General features: G+C 38.7%; 1 pseudogene; it reads right to left on the reverse strand.

Annotated features, from left to right (window-relative positions):
• Positions 1–1,061: 1,061 nt before the first annotated feature.
• LOC131823277 (large ribosomal subunit protein uL16m-like) lies at positions 1,062–8,939 on the reverse strand (annotated as a pseudogene).
• Positions 8,940–9,173: the final 234 nt, after the last annotated feature.

Consider the following 9,173-nt stretch of genomic DNA (forward strand, 5'->3'; position numbering starts at 1 on the left):
CTCAAATAAACCTTCTTCCCCCTTTCTCTCTCTCCTTTTTATGGGACATAAAAAGATGTTCAATATCACTCATCACCAGGAAAATACAAATCAAAACTACAATGAAATAACACCTCATACCAGTCAGAATGGCTAAAATTAACAATATAGGAAACAACAGGTGTTGATGAGACTGTGGAGAAAGAGGAACCCTCTTACACTATTGGTGGGAATGAAAACTGGGGCAGCCACTCTGGAAAACAGTATGGAGGTTCCTTAAAAAGTTAAAAATAGAATTAACTTATGATCCAGCAAATGTGCTACTAGGTATGTCCCCAAAAGATACAAAAACACTGATTTGAAAGAATACACACACCCCCAATGTTTATAGCAGTATTAACAATCAAAGCCAAATTATGGAAAAAGCCCAAATAACCATTGAATGATGAATGGATTAAGAAGATGGTGTGTGTGTGTGTGTGTGTGTGTGTGTGTGTGTGTGTGTGTATACAAATGAATATTACTCAGCCATAAAAAAGAACAAAATCTTGCCATCTGCAATGACATGTAGCTACAGGGTATTATGTGAAGTGAAATAAGTCAGTCAGAAAAAGACAATATCAAATGATTTCACTCATATGTAGAATTTAAGAAACAAAACAGATAAATGTAGTGGGAGGAAAAAAAGAGACAGATGAGAAAACAGACTCTTAACTACAGAGAACAAACTGAGGGTTACTGGAGGAGAGGTGGGTGAGGGGTTGGGTTAAATAGGTGATAGGGATTAAGGAGGGCACTTGTGATGAGCATTACCTAATTGTATGTAAGTGATGAATCACTAAATTCTACACCTGAAACTAATATTACACTGTACATTAACTAATTGGAATTTAAATTAAAATTTGAAAAAGATTTTAAAAATCAACAGAAATTGTATAATTTTTAAGAAATAATTTATTCATATGCTGCTCCTTGGTTAGATATTTGAGCTACCCAAAGACTTTAAGGGTAGGCTGAGGGGAATAAAAATGTAGATTCTTTCCCTCTTGGTGTTCTTTGTACATTTATTTTTTACATTCTCACTACACACATTTAGGCATATAGAATTTGTCCCAGGACCTCCCCTTCTGGGTGAAATTATACAGGCTTAGGACTTTCCATACCCCCAGCTTTGGCAGTGGCTATAGGCTCAAAAATCCAGGGGTTCGGTTTATTCTGTTCTCATACCTCTTGATTTTTCCACATCTTCCCGAGAGTCTTGTGCACACAGCCTTCAATGAGAAGGGCAATTTGTGGGCAACCTGATCAAGGAAACCTGTACCTCTTTGAATTTACAATGCCCTCCCATCTCCATATGAGATGGCCAACCTTCACAGGAATCACATTGCTGCCAAAAGAAGTTTTGCCTTCCCACATGTGCTGTCTCATACCCTTGCAGGTGATGAGCTTAAAAGGGGCTGATGCTCTCCATATGGCAAACATATTTATGGGGTCCATATAGTGTTCATTGTTAGGTGCATCATTTCAAAATGGCCCCAGTGGAGGTAACCACCACCAAGTGCCAAGATCGCAAAACTGCTTCCTGAGCTTCTCAGGAATAGAAACATCTTCAAAAGTTGCCACTGGGAGTAGCATCTGTAGTCCAGCAATGGTAGGTGGGGCTGTCCAAGAATCTGACAGTGTTTCTCACAGTGTTGCTCAAGCCAGCGGCTGCCACATGGTCACCTGCATCTGGAAGCACAGGACTCCCCACCGAGACTCTTACATATTTTTAATTGTTAGTGAGTCACACACATTTACATGTTTATTGACCATATGTAATTTTCTTCTATGAATTTCTAGCTTATATACTTATCATATTTTTTATCGGTTTATAACAATACATATTCATCTTTGCATATCTCATGCCTAATATAGAACTTAGCACAGAGCAGTTATTCAACAAATAACACATTTTTGGTTGTAAAAATATGTTATCCATCCCCACAGGACACAGTTCTAAATTTTAATCTTGATTGCCATGAATTTACATCTAACTTTGGGAAAACCAAATTCTTGGAATCTGAAAATGCTGTCCACAATCAGACCCCTAGTAGCCCTAATACTATATATCCTAAAGTTTGAGACTTAAGAGAGAATATCTCCTATATAAAAATTTTCTAAAGAATAGACCAAGAAGAAGAGCAGGGGCCATTTACCTGATACCATTGGGAGGTACCACAAGGTTGGTCTATACCCAAATCTTGGTCTGCCAGAAGCCCAACAGCCATCTTCCTTAAAACAATCATCATCCCTTAACAAGTCTTAGAGTAATCAAGACCAACTATGTTTTAAATATAATTTCAACTATATTTAGGAAAATAGAAAGACATTTCCTATCAAAATTTCATTGGATTCATATTTTAAAGAAGTCTTGGTCAACCCAGACCATGCAGAAAAATCCCTAAAGGAACATCTTTTAATAATTCCTTTTAATATATATTAATTAATGTATATAATATACATAATATATGTAATTTATATTATGTTTACTTTTAATGTTTATAAGAACATATACTAGTATTTTCTCTCTTTTTTAAATAAGGATATTTTTCTGATATTAAAGAATTTTCTAATAATAGAACCCAATCTTATAACATTGTGCCTATAAGAAAGAGAGCCTCATGTGTCTGTTGCACAAGATGTCCTTGGGAATCATTTGAACCATTATTCAAGAGATAGAAGACCCCCTAGGAAAAAAAATCTCATGGCATTCTATTGTCTACCTTGATATACTGGCAAGTTTTCACAAGAATTATCACATTTATTCCTTACATTAACTTGTGAGAAAGAGCAAAACAAAAACAAACTATATATTTTTTAGTTCTATGGGACCATTAATTAGAAGATACAGCATGTATTTAATAACAGCTTTTTGGGATATATATATATATATATATATATATATATATATATATAAAGAAACACTCCCATATTAAATATATACATTTTAAAATGTTTCCAGATTTCAGAAAAGCAAGAAAGATATGTTCTTTGTTTGTTTGTTTGTTACTTTAGCATCAGAGAACCATGATGGCACTAGCTCTCTTTTATATGGGAAAACAGAAGTGGAATTCCTTACCTAAAGAATCAAGATACAAGTGAGTATTTCCTTGGCTCAGTGCTTTCGTATGACAGTTTTGCTGGAGCAAAGGGAGTAAAAGAAGAGTTTACAGTTTGAAGTTAGGTCAGCAAGAGGGGAGGAGGACCCAGGAATAAAGGAGGGGGAGCTGAGAATTTGGGCCATGAGCTAGTCAGACTCTGCCCGGCTGTGATTTTTGCGTTTAGCCACTTATTTCTGACCACAGGTTACTATTCTAGGCTTTCCAAGCTATAAGCACAATCTGTATGGCCTTTTCATTTTCTTTTATCATTCTGTTCCCAGCACTTTGCTCCAACTTCAGACACCAGGCATTTCCCCTATTCCTACCAGATATACCCACAAGAATGTTTGTATTTTTTTTTTAAGATTTATTTTGTTTATTAGAGATAGAGAAAGAGCAAGAGAGGCAGGGAGAGGCAGAGGGAGAGGGCAAGAGACTCAAGCAGACACTTCATGGAGCACAAGCCTGATGTGGGGCTCAAGCTCATGACCCTGTATCGGGACCGGAGCAGAAACCAAGAGTCGGCTGCTCAATGGACTGCACCCACGTGCCTCAGAATGTTTGTATTCTAAGAGAGACTGAAAGACTCTTGACTTGAAGAAATAAATTTCCAATGGTACAACTGAGGGGTTATGATAAATAGTAGGAAAGACATTTTTGGCTAGATTCAATATGTGCCCTTAGAGTTATAACTAAAGACATACAAACTGTGACCTTGGTAGTCTCCTTAACAAATGTGCCAACTTGTCCTTCGGTGGTGACTGGATGGCTTATTTAATGGCACTGTCTTAACGGCAACAGCTGAAATTCTGTGTAACAATGCTTCTCTCACAAGGATTTGCAGTGCCCATTTTAGCTTTGGAATCTTGCAGCCATTGGCCTCTGCCCTTAAACAGCCAAGCCAAGACAGGCAATCCAGAGCACAGTGGCTTAAGACCTCAGGTTTGCTTCAGAGAGCTCTGCCTTCTTCTCTCAGGGGTCCTAATGTTGCAGTCTGAGCATCAGCCAGCACTCAAGCGTAGGTGACGCATCCAGGGGCGTGGAGTTGTCCCTGTGATAAGGAAGAACTCAACAGAGACGTGATTTTCCCTGTTGTAAATTCTGCCACGATCTGCTGCCCAATTTCCTTTCCTCTCAGCCCAGCATTTCAAGAGAATAGAGACTCTCTGTCTGATAAAGTTTTTTCTTTGCCCACATGAAAGGGTATGAAGCAATTGCAAGCTTGCTAAAGTACTGTTGTCTGTGGAGATAACCACAGCTTCAGTTTTTGGGCCACCAGCCCCTATGGCTGCATTTCTTCCTACCATCCGTTTGAGCAGGAACAGTAGTTTGTGCCAACTCCAGAACTTCAAGCATGTCATTTCTGAAACCACAACAAGTCTCTTGAGCTTCCTGAACAAAGGGTTCATAGTGGAAAGCCCTGAAGTTCTTTTGGGCCTCCTAAAACCACAAAGCTGATTACTGAACAAAGCCCCAAGCATCTGAACACATGGGTGCCTTTCTTGGAGCTCATCTCAGAACATGAAAAACAGTTGAGAGCAGTGACTAGGGAAGGGCTGGGGGTGGGGTAGAGAGTCTGCCTTCTCTGCTCAGATCAGTAACACCATCTAGACCATCTGCACCAGTGATGGTTCACAACTCTGTCAAGCAAAAGGACGCCCTTGTAATATCAAATCTTAACAATTGTATTGTTAGTAGAATCTAACTAAGAAAATATATAATGAGGAAATGCTAGTTTGAACTCAGTGTTCTTTTACATAAATCTATATTTTGCTAGTTCTAGTCATCCTTACGTTTTTTAAAAATATTAGTACGTTTGCACAAAACATTAATTTTCCCTCCTGAGATTATGCATTTAGAAGCTAGATTCGTGGACACTTTGCAATAGCTCCATGGACCACTAGGGGTCCCACCAGAAGCTAGGAAACACTGACAGATGGGAAGTATTCATCACTGCAAGTACTCAACTACACCCAGTAACTGCAAGCCCTTCTGGAAGAGAATCGACTATGCATTTGGATGCCTCACAGTTCAGTGTTTATTTATGAGTCTAAAATTTCTAGGATAAATTCCTCTTGGAATCTAATGTCAGGAACTATCTTGAGTCATTTAAAACTTTGCCTCGGTTTTATTGAGATAGAATTTTCAAACAACATTGTGTGACTTTATGGTGTCCAGCATGTTGATTTCATACATATGGTAAAATGATTCCCACCACAGCATTAGCTAAAAACTCCAGCCAGTCACAGAAACTATGTGAAGGACATTGTATTTCCTCCTCTCGTGTAATGCACACTCTATTATTTCCTGTATTTCCAATTTTTCCTTAGCTAGGAGGAAATTGAGAGCTAAATGCCATGCTCAGTTGTGACAGTCACCTGGTGCTTCTGTCCCTGAACTTTGTGCTTACTCCTCAGCATTGTTAGTTTTCCTTTTTATTTTCCAAGCATCTCTCTAACTGTGATCTTCATGACAGGCCTCCTCACCTCATGGAAATTAGAGAAGCATAAATTATAAACAAGCACCAAGGCCCTCATTTGGCTGTCAGCCTCCAAGGAAGTAAAAAGAGTAAATTGCTCCCCAGAGGAATTTTTTCTGGGCCACTGAGCTATTCTGCCATCTCCTCTGCCAAGTGTCCGTGTGTGGACTAGTATCATCCAGACTCCTAGGCCACACTTCTCCAGGATGATAGGGAGCACAAGGATAGTGGCGGCTGAGAAGTGTGACTCACTCTCACAACACTGACCCTTCACAAGGCCTCAAAACAAAGCAAAATGAAACAAAACAAACCAAGCAAAATCGAAGGAATTCAAGAGAGCTGACAAAAACAGATGAGCAGCAAAAGCAGCTCCTACAAGATCCCAACGGCTACCGCCAACATTCTCACTGGCGGGATCTTCTGACTACTCTTCCAGCAAACTTTTCCATTTTATTTCTTATCTGACCTGTTGTCCCTTGCCTTGTTGCAGTCTTACCTGTTTTCCTTCATTCCCAACCGGCCTCTTTCTGTCGCTGTACTAAACCATCTTACCACCAGGGAGCAGTGCAGTTACAGAAACTGGCTCAAGGGGTTTGCAGCTCTAGACTAGGAAGTATTAGTGATAAAATTATTCCATAAATTTGTCTTTCTCCATGATTTTTTTTTTTTTTTACATTTCCACTTTACACTTAAATTGAGGTGATATTCCCACTTGTAAATCGACATTCATATCAATGTTTTAATAAATAGGACTGTCTTGGATTCTGTCAAAGTCCTCTTTACTGTAAGATGCCATTTAACAACAGTTGGTGCTATGACTTATATATCAAAATACAGACCCAGAGGCCATTATATTCCACTTCAGCTTTCTTTGGGTACAAGCCACAAAGTTTTAATAATGAAGTATTTCTTAGAATTAAACCCCTTCAGATAGTGTTGTCAGTTTTGCAAGGTAAGGGGTTCTCTGAACTTGAAGCTATTGTCCTGTGGGTAAGAAGTACTTCCAGTCTGCTCAGTAAGTGCCCCCTTTGTTATAAATAAAGACCCTTGGAATTTGATCTGTGTGTTGGGGTTCTCGTTAGACCCCTCTACGGCAGCTTTGACAGGCTCCAGCTTCTACAGGGAACAAAGTGACTCCTAGCCCTTGCCTCAGGGGCAGGGGCTTTATTCCATTATCCCTAAGCATCTTCTATTACAATGTACATATACTATTTGCTTTGCTTTGTTTTTAAGAGTTTGTTACTATCAATAAAGGTACTGGCAAAGGAGGGTAAGTATTATGATACACATAGCCACTGCGCAGTCATTAATTCAAACTGTGGTTACTGTTTAGCCCTTAAAGACCAGAGGATTACTAGGCATTTCCCAGAAAACAGAGCTAAAAAATAGGCCAGCAGTTCTTCTTCAGATCAGAAGAAAGCACCAGTCAGTACCAAGGAATTTGGCCTTTGCTCCTCAGAAAGAAACCTGAACTGACGAAGAGACTTAGGATTTCACTAAGGTAGATGGTTCCAGAAAAAAGTGTTGAGAAATATTTGAAAAAGAAAATAAGAATGAGTTGATATTCAAGTATGGTGAAATTTTTCAGATATCTTACATTGGTATATAAAGATTCAGTGAGACTGGAAGAACTAGACTTATTGCAGTGACTATTTCACAATACATACAAATACTGAATTATGTTGTACATCTAAATTTAATTATAATGCTATTTGCCAATTGTATCTCAATTTTTTCAAAAAAAAGTTGAACTTACTGAAAAAAAATATTGAAAAGGTCAAGTTGCTGGGTAATTAAGGGCAGAGCAAAGGACACAAGCACCTCTGTCACCTAGGTTCTATGGGAGGATAGGAGCATAGCTTAGATGGGTGCCTTATTCCAAGATACAGCACCATCTCCTGCCGTAAAAATGGGAAGTTGGTTGTTTTTTTTTTTCCTTCAGATAAAGTCAATTAGCTAGCACAGAGCATCACTCTACTTACCAGGTAAAGTTAGGATAAACTACATGTAGCAAATGGCACTATCAAACTGTCTTACTTGAGGACTAGTCATGGCTCATCTTAAAGATATGTATGTAACTGGGGATGAGATCTTTCTGTCTCTGAAATCTTTCAGCAGATTAAATCTTTCAGTTTTAATGTTTATTCAACAATGAAACGGTTTTCTTTCCCTAAAAGACAAGAAAAAGAAAACAGTTTAGGAAAGAATACAAAAGGAGGTTATGGGGGGAGTGCACTCAATATGGGCACTGCATTTATACAGGTGCCCTATGAGGTAGGTACTATTTTTACTAACATTAAAACTCTTATATAAAGGAAAGAATGAGTGAGGAAAGGTAAGTAATTTTCCTTGAGTTTCCCTGTGAAAGACACTGGATTCTAATCCAGCCCATGTTCTTAATGCTACCACCCTTTCTGACTCCAGAGTTTGCATTTCTAACCATGATGCTGCCCTGTCTCCAGAAGGGAATATAAATCTAGACCAATTTAAGGAAAGACAAGACAGAGGCTCAGGGAGGTGGTCCTGGATCTAACTTCTCAGCATTCCTGCTACACTGATAGATGAGTACAATTTATTTTAGCTTCTCTGGTAATAAGTCTCTCTTATTTTATTCCAGTTCTATGTGCTTGAGGGTCTTTCAGAACAGACATGGCATTACTTCTCAAGTGAACCAGACTTCAGCATAGAGAAACCATTCAGTATATATATTCAGTTTTGTGACCAAAACTTGGGAATAATGATATCTGTAAACAGTTTGATGACAAGTTCTCCTCTGGAAACTAAAATAAATAACACCGATCTTCATCACTTCAGTAAATACTATGTAAAAAAAATTGCACACATTATGGAAGAAGGCAAGCATACAGTTTAGTGAGAGGAAAATCATCATCAAGCATTTCTGTTTAGTGAGAGGGAAATGTCTGTTGAAAGAACTCACGTCAGAAACAACTGTGGTGGTTCAGAATTGTTATCAGAAATAACTGCAGATACATACAATGAAGGGAATCTTAACAATTAATCTCACCCATGTATAGAGGTTAAGGAAACCACAAAGACGGAATAGGGAAGCTGTAGGTTATACTAACTAGATAACAATGGCCACACATTATTCCACAAGGGTAAAATTTCAATTTAACCAGAAGAGTGAACCCAGTGTCACATTAAATGACCCAGAATTATCATGAATATAGACTATTGGGTCATGTAGAACTGACTTGGTGCATATCCATACTCTTAAACTCCTGTGTCTGATTTGTAAATTCTTTTTCGTTCTCTTGTTGCTGACAGGTTGCAGTGATGTGCCTGTTTTGAGCATTTACTACCTGTGGTAGACACATCGTGTGAAGAGTGCCTAACTCCCTGTGGTCACCTCAACTTCTTCCCAATACAAAGGAACAGGATCCTAGAAGAAGCAAAGTTTGCTTATAATAACCTAGTGCGTGGAAACAGCTGATTGCATGGACAGACCACCTGACTAGGCTGATCAATGGTCCCTCCCAGGGAATGTGGAGTCTGGAACCAGAGTGAGTGTTAAATTCTCTGTGAGTCTGTGACTGTAATACATATACTTG

This window comes from Mustela lutreola, chromosome 1 (genome assembly GCF_030435805.1).
Source record: "Mustela lutreola isolate mMusLut2 chromosome 1, mMusLut2.pri, whole genome shotgun sequence".
In the NCBI taxonomy this organism is placed as follows: Eukaryota; Metazoa; Chordata; class Mammalia; order Carnivora; family Mustelidae; genus Mustela; species Mustela lutreola.